At 46.9% G+C, this 14,772-nt stretch overlaps 1 pseudogene; it reads left to right on the plus strand.

Annotated features, from left to right (window-relative positions):
* The first annotated feature begins 287 nt into the window (after positions 1–287).
* On the plus strand, positions 288–14,356 carry LOC123117535 (probable L-type lectin-domain containing receptor kinase S.5; annotated as a pseudogene).
* The last annotated feature ends 416 nt before the right edge of the window (positions 14,357–14,772 follow it).

Here is a 14,772-nt window from a genome sequence, read left to right on the forward strand (position 1 = left end):
GGATTTCCAGTGGACAGCTGGGCTTGGAATCTGGAAAAACCTGGAAACTTCAGAGTCAGGTCGATCGGCGTATCGAAGATTTGACGATGGGCTCCGTCCGTCTTCGTCGGGGCAAAGGGTGAACACTTGCTGGGAGCGTCAGTGGCAGCTCGCAGTCCGCGTAAACTAGAGAACTTCTGGTGAAAAGTCATACTTACCTTACATAAGTTAACTTGTGTGGAGTACTATATATACCAAGGGAGTTGCTATGTCTAAGCATTGCTAGCTACGACTGGGCAAAAGTACCTAGAATGGCCTTTCCGCCGAAACAGGGACAGCATATTGTCCCATGTCTCTGCAGCATCCTCCTTCTCCTATCGGTCATGTCCTTCTCCCACGCAAAGACGCAGCCGTCCAAATGCCGTGATTTCGATCAGGATCAGCTCAGGGGCAACTACACCATGGACGACGTCAGGTCCGAGTTCTATGTAATGGATTCCGGGGTGCTCCGCAAACTCAACGACTCCGACGTGAACAACACCCGAGTGTTGTCCACCATCGGTATCGCACGACTCTGGCAATTTCGCCACGACACCGACGGGCGGGAGGTCGACGAGGCGTCGTTCAGGGCAACCATCTCATATCAGCCGCTGTGGAACCGGAGCACGTCCCGCCGGGGTGGCCGCCTCACCTTCCTCATCCTCCCTGCTTTGGTGCCACTCAACCGCTCGACCTTGGAGCAACTCTTGGCCAGAGATGTTGGCCCGCTCAACCTCACCGACAACACTACATCGCGCAGCGCCGCCTTCTCCGGCGGCACCATCTCTATCGGGATTGGTGTGCTGTCTAAGCTTACGACCATGGAGATCATGGTTGTCGATATCACTATCGATCCGGTATCAGCTACCTCCCTGTGGATCGACTACGACCATGCAGGGCACAGATTGTCGGTCTACGACCACGAGGACTTCCTAGCCAAACCCATAGCTGAGGTGCCCCTGAACATTACCAGCTTTCCTCCGCAGTCCTTTTTCTTCCTCGTCTCTACGGCGGAGCAGGTACGCAGCTCTCGAGTTCGCTGGAACGCGACGATCGAGTACCTCCCTCAGTACAACGGCTTGCCAAGGAAGGTGGCCATCTTGTCCTCTGTCCTCGGATCCGTAGCTGCCACCGCCTTGATGGCTGTCGGCCTGGCGTGCTACTTCAACTCGAGGTACCGACGGTGGCACAAGGATCTGGACCAGCTCGCCAGGTCCATGGAGCGCCTCCCTGGGATGCCCACGAAGGTGGAGTTCGCAGACATCAAGAAGGCCACCAGCAACTTCCACGAAGCCATGAAGCTCGGCGGTGGCGGGTTTGGAACCGTGTACAGGTGCACGCTCCCAGCAGCAGCTTCCAAGACAGAGCGGCCAATGGACGTGGCCGTCAAGAGGTTCACGCGCGACGTGGAGAACCGACGCTACGACGACTTCCTCGCCGAGGTCAGCATCATCAACAGGCTACGCCACAAGAACATTGTCCCTCTCATCGGTAAGTACATACGAGATGAATTCATGAATATGCGTTACATATTCTCTATTTTTCGAAGTTGTATACATTAATTGTTTTCAACAGAGTGGCAAATTAACTGCCTTGCTTACCATAATACCATTAGATAAAGAATCATCGTTAAAATTCATCAACTTGAAAATAATTATTTGTCAGTCGCACTCCCTTAACTCTTTCACCGATGTGTTCTACTCATCGGCTGGCTGCCAAGTGCCAACCAAATCACTAGCTACTCTCCTTCTAATGTCTTAGAGCATCTCCAACAGCCGCGCTTCGCGCTGCGCGCAAAAAACTTGTTTGCCGTGCGCGCTTCGGTCGGTTTAGCGCGGCCTCCAGCGCTGGCTCCAACGGCCGCGCTATAATGCAGCCCGCGCGGCCACGCTCATTCTCGATGATCATGTTGTGCATGATCACACAAGCGTGCATGATGTACCAAAGCATTTTTTGATTCCAAAATCTAGCCGGTCCTCTCACAATAGCAAATTGGGCTTGCAAAATCTCAAATGTTCTCTCCACATCTTTTCTAGCCGCCGCCTGAGTATTGTGGAAATCAAGATTTTACTTACCTTCCGGCTTTTTCAACGGCTTCACGAAGGTTTGCCACTTTGGATAGATGACATCCGCTAGATAATAGCCATAGTTGTACGTACGGCCATTTGCTACAAACTGCACCGGTGGCAACTCGCCATTTGCAATCTTATTCATCAGTGGTGGCCGGTTGACAACATTGATGTCATTCAAAGATCCAGACATTCCAAAGAATGCATGCCAAATCCAAGTCTCCTGATCGGCCACCGCTTCAAGGATTATAGTGAAACCCTTTTTTTTGCCGTGGAATTGCCCAAGCCATGCCTTTGGACAATTCTTCCAACTCCAATGCATGCAATCTATTGAGCCAAGCATGTCAGGGAAGCCGCGAGATTTGTTCATCGCCAATAGCCTTGCGGCGTCTTCGGCAGTGGGAGATCTCAAATACTCCTCGCTAAACACTTGCACAATTCCCACTGCAAAGCCCTTGACACACATGATGGCTTGGCTCTCACCCATAGCCAAGTGACCATCAACTAGATCAGCCGGGATACCGTATGCCAACATACGCAAAGCGGCTGTCACCTTCAGAAAGGTGCTATGCCCGAGCTCTCCGGCGGCATTCCTCCTTTGCTGGAAAAACCGGTCATGGCTCGCTAGTTTCTCTGCAATGCGCCTGAACAAGTCGGTGCTCATCCTAAACCGGCGACAAAAATACGACTCCAGGTATGTGGGATTTTCCACAAAATAGTTCTTCATCAATCTGTTATGGGCATCAATCCTATCTCTCCAAAAAAATTCCCGACCCATAACCGAACCACCGTGCTTCGGTTTTTTATTGATATGCATAGCTATGATCATTGCAAGATCCTCCTGCTCTTTCATATCAAATTCTTCTTCAGAAGAATCATACGACGAACTCATCTACAATGTTCAATACTATACTATAAAAACTACAATTCAAAACATGCACCAAATTCATGAAGTTTGAGCAATACACACCTTGTAGGCGTTTTGTCAAACACCTTACGGGCGCGATGCGGCAGCGAGCACTCGGGCGCTGTTCCTCGGACGACGGAGGCGCGCGAGGGCCGGCAGGACTAGGAGGGGGTGGGACGGAAGCGCGGCGGCGCGGGGATAGGCCGGGGAAGCGCCTGAACGGTCGCCAGGGGCGCGGGCGGCGGCGGCGGCGCGGCCGGGTGGGGGGTGGAAGTGGGAGAGCGAGCGCTCGAGCGTGCCGCGCGCGGAAGCAGGCGCCCCAAATACACACCGCGTGATAGTGCATCCGACCGCGCGCCCAACTCGTTATAGCGCGCGCGCGGTTTTTGCGCGTCCGCTGGAGCCACCCGCCGCGTCGCGCGCGCGCTAAAACGTCCTAATTTGCGGCGCGGCGCTAGTTTAGCGCGGCTGTTGGAGATGCTCTTAGATATTGACATGATGCTCAATATATACGTTTCTTCAACCACTATGTTTCTACCCATATACGTGGTGGTGGTAGTAGTACAACATTATGAAATTATGCATTAATTATAAAGTATTTTCCATGACAAATCTAAGGATACCTTTTTGTATTGATAAATCTATCTCATACATCAATTGTCCGAGTTAGATAAGTTTATCCGCACACTTCCTAGGAAATTATGCATATCCGAAATATAATATGTGATTGAATTATTGAGAATTTATTTAATTGTATGTCCTTTGGAAACATCCAACAAGCCATGTTAAGATCGAAGATTCAAGAATTTGACTCATATATTTATAATTCAACATATGCTACTGTGTTCTTGAGTAGACGGGAAAGAGCACATCACTCTGATCACCGAGCCATTGGCACATTAACTGTATTGATAATGATTATTTAGATGTTGTTTTTCAAAGGGTCAACAATTCCTATGTCCTAAATAGTTGATCCTCACTATTTATATCATCTTAATATGCACACATGACACCTCATCAAAAGGCTCATCACAAGATGCACGGGAAACAAATTTCCTGTATTAGAGCATCTCCAGCATCTTCCTTATTCCCCCAAAAAATTGCGTATAGGGGAAGTTGGCACAAAAAATGCGCTCCCGCAGCTTTCCTATTCTTTTTTAAAAAATGGTAATCACCCAAAAACACCTCATACGATGCATCACTGTCTATAATCTTATTCACGGTGGTAGGAGTCAACCACGTGAACCTTCACGCCTTGGCGCCTCAATAAACACTTCCAGGGAAGGTTTTGTGGGAAGCTACTGGAGATGTTCTTGGTTGAACCCTATAACTTTTATTTAACTCAACATGCACATATCCTACTTCACCGCACATGCCACTTCATCATGGGGCCACCCGGCATGCATGGAAAAATGATTTCCATTATATGATGCTACTTATATTCTATTTTTTTTTCAACTATACAACAATAAAATACAATATATATTGTGTAGTTTTAATTCATATATTATTAATCCAAATATTCATATTCCTCACAACCAAATCCCATTGAAATATATTGGAATAACTGATTTCCGCAACAACGTGTGTGGTATTATCTAGCTCCTTAAATGCTTGACCTCTATACAACCGAAAGGTGTTTTTCTTCAAAAAGTCACATGGTATCATCCGTGGGTTCGATATTTGGATGATTTTAGGATGAAGGAAAACAAGAAAATGATGGCTAGAAATATTCTTGGTTCCTGCACTATTTACTGATCACCATGTTTACCAATAATAATCTACTTTTGATCCCTCAACTATTGAGTTAATATCAATTTTGGTCCCTAAATTCTAAAGGCGACAAATTTTACTTATAACTTTCATTAAATGTTCAAGGAATCAATTTCAATACATTTAATATTTATAAAAACTTATAATTTAAATTCATGAAGTAGGAAATAAAAATATCCATTAAAATGTAGATAAAAATCCATAATTATATTAACGAAAACATAAATAAAATTTAATTGAAAAATTCAGAATTTTTTCCAGATTAAAGAAAGAAATGAGAGGAAACACAAATATTTATAAAATGTTTGGGGCACCTAGGTGCCTGGGCACCTATGTGGTTTTTCATTAATGCCTCGTGGATTCAAACCCATTAAATTTTGCATGCAAGATTTTCCATATGTGATACTAGCACGCATGCATTTGTTTCCAAACAATGCATACATCCATAACTTCCCTTTCCATGCACGATCATTCTTTATTCTTTCCAAAATAAAAATGTATACCTTAGTACATACGACATGCTTGATATACCCAAGGTACGGTAGATGGAAATGATATACCAAAGAAATATACAAAAACAAAGGACATACGTATGGAGAACCGATAGAGATACATGGTATGTTGGGCTCAAAGGATATACATAGGTATCACATACTCTCCACTATGTATGAAGAATCGATGGAGATACACGATGTTGGGCTCGATGAAAAAAAAAACCCACATACGTATGGTCTCATACTGTGGGAATATAATACCTTGTAATTTTCTTAAACGTCTTAAACATGTGTGGGTATATGATACCTTCAATTCTTAAAATATTTACATTGAGTCACAAGTTTTCGTATGGACGTTATATTATGTTCCCGCAAAAAAATTGGATGTTATGTCCTAATTACTGGATATCCATTTTTTGTATGATATATTCATCGTACATATCACATCCTCTCTACTGCGTATAAAGAACTGATGGTTATATATTATTTATTTATTGTGTTGTTTAATAATTTCTAGGCATGTCGATAGTTTTGCTAGTTTTCTTGTTATATCAATTTTAAAAAAAATTGGATATGCCACACTTATTTTTTGGAATACGGTTTATGGGTATGTCACACTTATTTACTTATATAATGTAAAATGCATTGGATATGACATACCCACAATATTTAAAAATATTTGTGGGTATTCGATTCCTTGGAATGCTTTTCTAAAGTGACAAAAGAACGCATTGCATTTTTGTATGATAGTTTTCTAATAGGTATCTGATAATAAAAGCAGAAAATGTTTCAGCCACGACACAACTGTGGGTATGTGAAATTTATGGATATGCATGAGATATTTGGTCTAATATGTGAACTACGAATTATTCTCCTTGAACACATTACTACCATTTTTTTAGATTAGATAATATTGAAAAATATGACCCACATAACAGTACCATATACCTCCTATTAATACATGCACGAAAAATTATCTTCATATACCTAAGAACATGAACGTATACAAATCATGAGGCATTCATTTCTGATTTCTCTCTCCTATTTCTATTAATGACTCCAAATATGCAACATCGCCATGCATGTTATTCTCTTTCTTTTTTCTACTACGGAATTGTTCCCATGCATGAGCCATATTTATGGTATCCAATTAGCGATTAATGCATTAATACACATACCCGTTGCAATAGCACACATCTAAATGCAATCGAACAGTGGAAAGGCAAGGAGCCTGTGCACCTAGGTGTCCCAAACTATATATATATATATATATATATATATATATATATATATATATATATATATATATATATATATATATATATATATATAGACACACACACACACCTAGGTGCCTGGACACCTTGCCTCTCCATCGTCAGATCGTGTTTAGGTGCTGATTTGGAAACCAATATAAATGTATCAATTATTAATTAATTTGGCAGGTTTTAATTCCTAGACCATCTCATGCATGCATGTCACGTGGTAGAAAAGCTGGGTATTAAGATGCCATAGAGAATAAAAGTTGACATTTACTACTTCCTTATATATCATCTATTTCTCCCTTGTGTAAGATATTAAATTATGAGTGGTATGTATGACGCATGATTTCATTGGATATATACGAACCCTGCGAATGTACATAATTTTGTTAGTAGGTACTACATACCCGTCTTAGATAGTTTGGAAACAAAATAAAATGTTATAATTTAAAAAAATTGTTGGGCATATACATACCCGCATATGTATATAATTGCGTTAGTAGGTATTAGATACCCTATTAGAAAGTTAGGAAACAAAAACATGTACAAAATTTCATTACTAGAATACTAGGTATTATATACTCGTATTAAATAGTTTAATATTACAGAAAATAATTTACTGAGTATATATACCCACGTATGTGCATAATTTCGTTAGTAGGTATTAGATACCCGTATTAGATAGTTAGGAAACAAAAACATGTACACAATTTTGATACTAGGTATTAGATACTCGTATTAAATAGTTAGAAAACAAAAATAGAATGTAATATTTTAGAAAATAATATACTGAGTATATATACCCACGTATGTACATAATTTCGTCAGTAAGTATTACATACCCGTATTAGATAGTTAGGAAACAAAAATACGCATGTTAGATACCCGTAGTAGTTCAGAAAAAATAATCAAACATTAATACAATTTGGAAGTATGGCAAGTCCTGCATGTCTAATAGTGTAAAACGGAAATAGAATGGAAGTATGGAAAGTCTTGCATGAAGAATAGTTAGGAAACAAATCAAACAGTCATTATGGAGGGATGCATACCTAAAACAATCAAGGTGCCCGGGCACCTAGGTGTCCCAGATAATTTATATGTATATAATCATTACATTTCATAGTTTCCTAAATATTCCAAAACTTTTAAATTTTTCCATTTTTGAAATTCTAGGATTTATATAAAATGGCATTCTAGATTTTTTTTATAATATATCATGAATGTTCCTAAACAAATTAAACAATTTTTATTTTCATGATGCTTTCATTTTTAAGTACATATATCTCAATCACGTCATTGCAAATTGTAAGACAATAGGTTTGGGGGAACCGGCTCAACCCTCTAGGGGTGGCCTATCTCATATATATAATGAAGGGGTACAACGTTACATCATACGTACACATACGTATACATATACAGAAGCTATACAGTCTAACACCCTCCCTCAATATTAGCCACTTCCTAAAGAATCTAGAAGGGTAAGATTGCGCTGACAAGTCTCGAACTGTGGTAGAGGCAGTGGCTTGGTGAAGATGTCTGCAAATTGATCTTTGAAAGAGATAAACTCTGTAGTTGCTTCTGAGATACCCGTTGTCGTACCAAATGATAGTCCACTTCAATGTGTTTCGTTCGGATATGGAATACCAGATTAGAAGATAGGTATGTAGCAACAATGTTATCACACCAAAGAATAGGAGACTGTGATTGAGATATACCCAACTCCTGAAGCAAAGACTGTATCCAGATAATTTCTGCAGTTGCATTAGCCACAGCCTTATACTCAGCTTCAGTACTGCTACGCGAAACAGTAGGTTATTTCCGAGCACTCCAGGCGATCAAGGTAGAACCAAAGAACACAATATAAACCCCCGTGGATCGCCTGTCATCCGGACTGCCAGCCCAATCCGCATCAGAATACGCCGAAATGACCCCAGAGGGGTTCGGTCGAATGTGCAAACCATAGGACAACATGAAGTGAATGTAGCGCAAAATGCGCTTAACCACAGACCAATGAGTGTCACAAGGTGCCTGGAGATACTGACATACTCTGCTGACAGCAAAGGATATATCTGGACGTGTGATCGTCAAGTACTGCAAACCACCAACAATACTCCTATACTGTGTCGCATCAGCAGAAGTCAGGAGCTCACCATCTACAGCAGTTATCATGTCAGTAGTGGACATAGGTGTAGTAGTCGGTTTGCACTTAAGCATGCCAGCCCGCTGCAACAAATCCAAAGAGTACTTCTTCTGCATCATAACAAGACCATCGGAAAAAGAAGCAACTTCCACACCAAGGAAGTAGTGAAGCTTCCCAAGATCTTTGACCGCAAAATCAGCACCAAGAGACCGAACAAGAGCAGCATCAGCCGACTGAGAGGAACTGACAAGTATAATATCATCCACATAGACCAGCAGATACATGGTAACTTCGGGCCTTTGTAGAATAAATAACGAAGAGTCAGTAGCCGATGATGCAAAACAATGAGCACGAAGGGCTGTCGCAAGACGAGCATGCCAAGCACGGGGAGCCTGCTTCAGACCATAGAGTGCTTTAGTGAGACGACACAGATAATCAGGACGATCAGGATCAGAGAACCCAGGGGGCTGCCGCATATAGACCTCCTCCTCCAGAACACCATGGAGGAAAGCATTCTACACATCAAGCTGACGAAGAGACCAACCCCGAGTAACTAAAAGAGAGAGAAGAAACCTAATAGTAGTAGGTTTAACCACTGGACTGAAGGCGTCTTCATAATCAAGACCATAACGCTGCCGAAAACCTCGAGCAACCAGACGCGCCTTGTAGCGCTTAATAGACCCATCAGAATGCTTCTTCACTTTGAAAACACATTTAGAATCAATGACATTAACACGGGGTGGTGGCGGAACAAGAGTCCATGTCTTGTTACGAAGAAGAGCATGATACTCCTGCTCCATGGCCTCTCTCCAATGAGGTATACTCAGAGCAGCTTGATACGTACGAGGCTCAGAGGTAGGATCCGCATGAGCAGCAGCCAGGCATGCAGCCAACCAAGCAACAGTACCATCAGTGCGCTGTTTGGACTGAAAAACACCACTGCGACTCCGCGTGTGTGGTCGTTGAGGAGCCACTGGAGCAACAGGAGACGGAGAGGACTTAGTGGTTACTGGACTGATTGACGAAGGCGACGACAGCGATGGCAACGCCTCGGCCAGCAACGAAGATGCCTTAGTGGGCACAAGCGAGAGCACACCGGAGCCAGGTGAGCTCGGCCCAGGCAAGCACGGCCCAGGCGAGACCGGCGTGGCAGGCTGAGGGGGCGACGGGGCCGGAGTAGCAAGCCGAAGTGGCGAGGCCGGCCTAGGGGCCAGAGACGCCGAGTCGGGCAACCGAGGCACCAGGGGCGCCAAGCCGGTCGGCCCAGGAGCCAAAGGCACCGACGCAGGCGGGACAGAGGCCAGAGGCACCGGTCCAGAGGCCCGGGGCGTCGAAGCACCCGGCGTGGCGGGGCGATCGGTCGAACATGCATGGGAACGAGGACCAAGGCCATGCAGGGACGCACCCTGATCGTCGTTAGCCGCAGGTAAGACCAGCAAGGGAGACGATGGCGCCTCCAAAATTTCCAAACGAGCCCCACGTCCAGTGCCTACACCATGGTTAGGCAACAATATAGGAGAGTATGCAACATCATCAAATTGGTCAGAGGCAACAAAGGATGAATGCAAAGATGGTGGTTCAGCAGTGGACACGGGAAGTTTGGCAAAGGGAAAAACATGCTCATCAAACACGACGTCCCGAGATATATAAACACGATTGGTGGGAACATGAAGACATTTGTAACCTTTATGAAGAGAGCTATAGCCAAGAAAAACACACTTCTTGGAGCGAAACTCAAGCTTGCGCGGAGATGCGGCCAACAAGCACACCCAAAACCTTGAAAAATGTATAATCAGGTTGTTCATTAAGGAGAACTTAAATGGGAGTCTTCATATTCAAAACACGAGTGGGAGTACGATTTATGAGAAAACATGCAGTGGTGAAAGCATCACTCCAGAACCGAAACGGAATCGATGCATGGACGAAGAGAGTAAGACCAGTTTCAACAATGTGACGATGCTTACGTTCCACAGAACCATTATGTTGATGTGTATGTGGACATGCTAAACAGTGAGCGATCCCAAGCGACTGAACGAAGGAGTTGAGGTTGCGATACTCGCCCCCCCCCCCAGTCCGACTGAACATGAACAATTTTGTGCTTGAGAAGGCGTTCAACATGTTTTTGAAACTGAACAACAATGTCAAACACATCATATTTGGGTTTAATAAGATAAAGCCAGGTAAAGCGACTATAAGCATCAACGAAACTGATATAATAATTGTGACCACTGACAGAAGTCTGAGCAGGACCCCATATATCTGAATAAACAAGTTCTAAAGGATGTTTCACCTCACGACTAGACTCCGAAAAAGGAAGTTGATGACTTTTCCCCTGCTGACAAGCATCACACACTGCTACATCTTTATTGCTAGACATGCTAGGAAGCTCATGACGACACAAAACATGACGAACGATAGGTGTGGCCGGGTGACCAAGACGAGCATGCCACTGTGACGGAGATACCTGAACTCCACTGAACACGCGAGCGACATCAGGATGCTCCAGACAGTAGAGGCCCTGGCACAACCGCCCGCTAAGAAGAATGTCCCACGTGCCCCGATCCTTAATAAAAAGATCAAAAGGATGAAATTCACAAAGCACATTATTATCACGTGTGAGTTTAGGAACTGAAAGAAGATTACATGTCACAGAGGGAACTCTAAGCACATTATGAAGCTGAAGACTCCTATTTGCATGCCTAGTGAGAAGAGATGCTTGACCAATATGAGATATATGCATACCTGCTCCATTGGCAGTGTGGATCTTGTCGGAGTCGTGGTAAGGTTCGCGAGTATGGAGCTTTCCCATCTCACTCGTCAGATGCTCCGTTGCCCCCGAGTCCATGTACAGGTTGGGAATCAACAGAGTAGGACTGAGTGTGCCCTTGCTGCTTTGTGGACACCGGCCGATCTGCCATGGCCACCTGACGCGCAAAGTTTCACGTGTCCTTGCCATCATTGTCGAGGCCCAGAAAGCTCTTCTGAAAGCGTTTGTGACACTTAGAGGACCAGTGCCCCTCAATGCCACAAAGTTGACACACGCGCTTGCCACCAGACCCCGGTAAGGTCGCAGTAGCAGGGGGGCCGAGGCGGGCGGCGGTGGCGACCCCGAGGGAGACCTGGATGACGAAGGATGGCGGCCACCCTTGGTGGCGGCATTGGCCGAGAGGGAGCCGCTGCTCTTGGAGCAGCGCAACTCGACCCGCTGCTCAGTGAGAAGGACGCGGGAAAAGACCTCGTGCGCCATCATGGGGTTCGAGTTGCCCCGCTCGTTGATGATCTCGACCAAGGCATCATACTCCTCGTCAAGACCATTGACAATGAAAGAGTTGAACTCGGAGTCGGTGAGCGGTTGTCCGATGGAGGCCAACGTGTCGGCAAGACCCTTGACCTTGTTGTAGAACTCAGTGGCCGTGGAGTCAAGCTTTTCACACTCCCCAAGTTGACGATGGAGCGCAGAGACACGAGCCTGCGACTGCGCCGCAAATGAGCGCTCGAGGATGGTCCATGACTCATGAGACGTCTTGGCGTAGACAACAAGTCCGGCAACAGCCGGAGTGAGCGACCCCTGGATGGAGGAGAGGTTCGCCTGGGCCTTCCCCGTCCGAACACGGTGTGCCGGGTTATAAACCGGGCCGTGCACGCTATCGACCAGCGCAGGGGGACAGGGGAGAGAGCGGTCGACGTAGCCAAGCAGGTAGTGGCTCCCAAGAAGCAGGAGGACCTGCGCACGCCAGAAGATGTAATTGTCTGATAACAACTTGATGTTGATGAGATTTCCGAAGTGAAACGGCGGCGGCGGCAGGGAGCCCATGGAGTAGGCTGCCGGAGGCGTATACGCCATAGGGGCAGGTGCCATGGGTGCAGCCGCGGGAACGGACGGCGTGGTGGCCGCGGGAACAGGCGGTGCGGTAGCCGGGCCCGAGGCCGCAAGGCCGGCCATCAGGGCCGACGTGGAGGCCGACAGCGGGACGACAACATCGTCGTTGATGGAGGCGGGCGAAGAGGCGCCCGTCGTGGCGCTGGAGGTGTGAACCACCAGCGAGTTGCCTGGCGACAAGGAGAAAAAGGAGCCGACGCTCCTCGTCCCGATCGGGAGTGTCGCAGCCGCGGCGGAGTCGAGTGGCCGGGGGAGGAGAGCCGCGAGGGAGGCCGGCAAGTAGCTGGCCGTGGAGGAGCCCGACATGGCGACGGGGGCGCGATCAACAAGGATGGTGGCGGCGCGGCGCGATCGACAAGGGCGGCGGCGGCGACGTAGGGTTTAGGCGGAAGCGTTTGACCTAATGTGATACCATGCAAGACAATAGGTTTGGGGGAACCGGCTCAACCCTCTAGGGGTGGCCTATCTCATATATATAATGAAGGCGTACAACGTTACGTCATACGTACACATATATACACATATATAGAAGTTATACAGTCTAACACAAATGACCATAAAATTGTGAAGAAGTCCGCAAATTTAAAAAGCGTGGTCTTTGAATCTCTTATCGAGTGGCGGTGGTGGCGAGCATAATTAGATGTTAACCTGTTGAGATTTGCCAGTCATTACACTGATGTTGAAATGCGCAATCCCTTTATTTACACATAATCTCTAGGTTGCAACGTATCTATGTACGTACACTAGTGCAAAGCCGCAAAGGACAAGTTTAACATGCTACATACACAAATGTGTGTCTATTTTCAGGTTGGTCTTACAATAAAGGAGAGCCTCTGCTTGTGTTCGAATTCATGACCATGGCAGTTTGGACCAACATCTCTTCCCGAGAGGCGGCGGTCACACCGGGCAGCAACGGGAGCAAGGCACTGACGCGGCCGCCATCCAACAATGGGCCACCCGGTACGAGATCGTCAGAGACGTAGCCACCGGGCTGCACTACATCCACCACGAGTACGAGCCCATGGTCCTCCACTGCGACATCAAGGCGAGCAACGTGATGCTGGACTCAAGCCTCCGCGCCCGCCTCGGCGACTTTGGACTTGCCTGCACCGTCGACGTCGACAGGAACTCCGCCACTGGCGTCGGTGGCACCCGGGGATACATCGCGCCGGAGTACGCTATGTTGGGCAAGGCGACGCGGCAGACCGACATCTACGCGCTCGGGGTGCTCATCCTGGAGGTCGTCACGGGCCAGCGGGTGCTGATTCATCGGGCGGCGGATGACGACGACGTCCATATCACCGACCGGGTGTGGCGTCTATACCGCGAGGGGAGGCTACTGGAGTGCGTCGATGCAGTGCTGGTCGCTAGTTCTTCTCCGGACGAGGACAGCCTGCACGCTGGCGGTGACGCCGAACGCCTGCTGCTCCTGGGCCTGGCGTGCAGCAGCCCAAACCCGTCGGACCGGCCGACCATGCCCGAGGTGGTGCAGGTCATCGCCAAGTCGGCGCCGCCGCCCGAGGTGCCTCTGATGAAACCAAGGTTCGTGTGGCCGCCGCCGGAAGGGGTGGCCTGGGACAGTGATGATGGCGTGGGCACGTCGATGACATGTAATCTCGAGGAGAGTATGGCGAGCACGGCCGAGCGTCAGTCGCAGTGGCTGACGGCGGCATCGCAGAGGCGGGCTACCGGAGGACATGCCTCGTTTCAAGTGGAGCCATCCGTTTATGTCACTATGCCCAGTGCTCTCGGCTCCGGCGAGAGGCCGAGCAGAGCATAGCATCCTCCGCGTATCATACGGATATATATGGAATGTGTTAAACATAGTAGTCGCCCGGCGCGGTGTCATCTGCGCTTTGCGTCCGAGGTTGTGTTATTGTACTGCAATCTTGTATCAGTCGTATCGAGTATATGTCTTTTGTCAAGTCGGTCTGCTAGACTCTGCACGTGTAAACGAATCCAGCTTGGTTCGGAGGATAGCTGCATCGGCTACACGGAATCTTGCCACCGATTGTTGAAGATGTACTCCCTCTACAAAGGAGGGGGAGGCTCCCCATCTGAATGCATTACTCAAAGTGCCCTGATGCCAGTTAACAAAGTTGCGCTAGTGCGAGAGGACAGGTATTGACGCCATGGCGCCAACCTTCTGCTGAGAACTCCTAAATCTAGCAGTCCAAAGAGTAAAATCATATACAATATTTTGCACGGTTACATGCACAGGGTGGCGTG

This window comes from Triticum aestivum, chromosome 5B (genome assembly GCF_018294505.1).
Source record: "Triticum aestivum cultivar Chinese Spring chromosome 5B, IWGSC CS RefSeq v2.1, whole genome shotgun sequence".
Lineage (NCBI taxonomy): Eukaryota > Viridiplantae > Streptophyta > Magnoliopsida > Poales > Poaceae > Triticum > Triticum aestivum.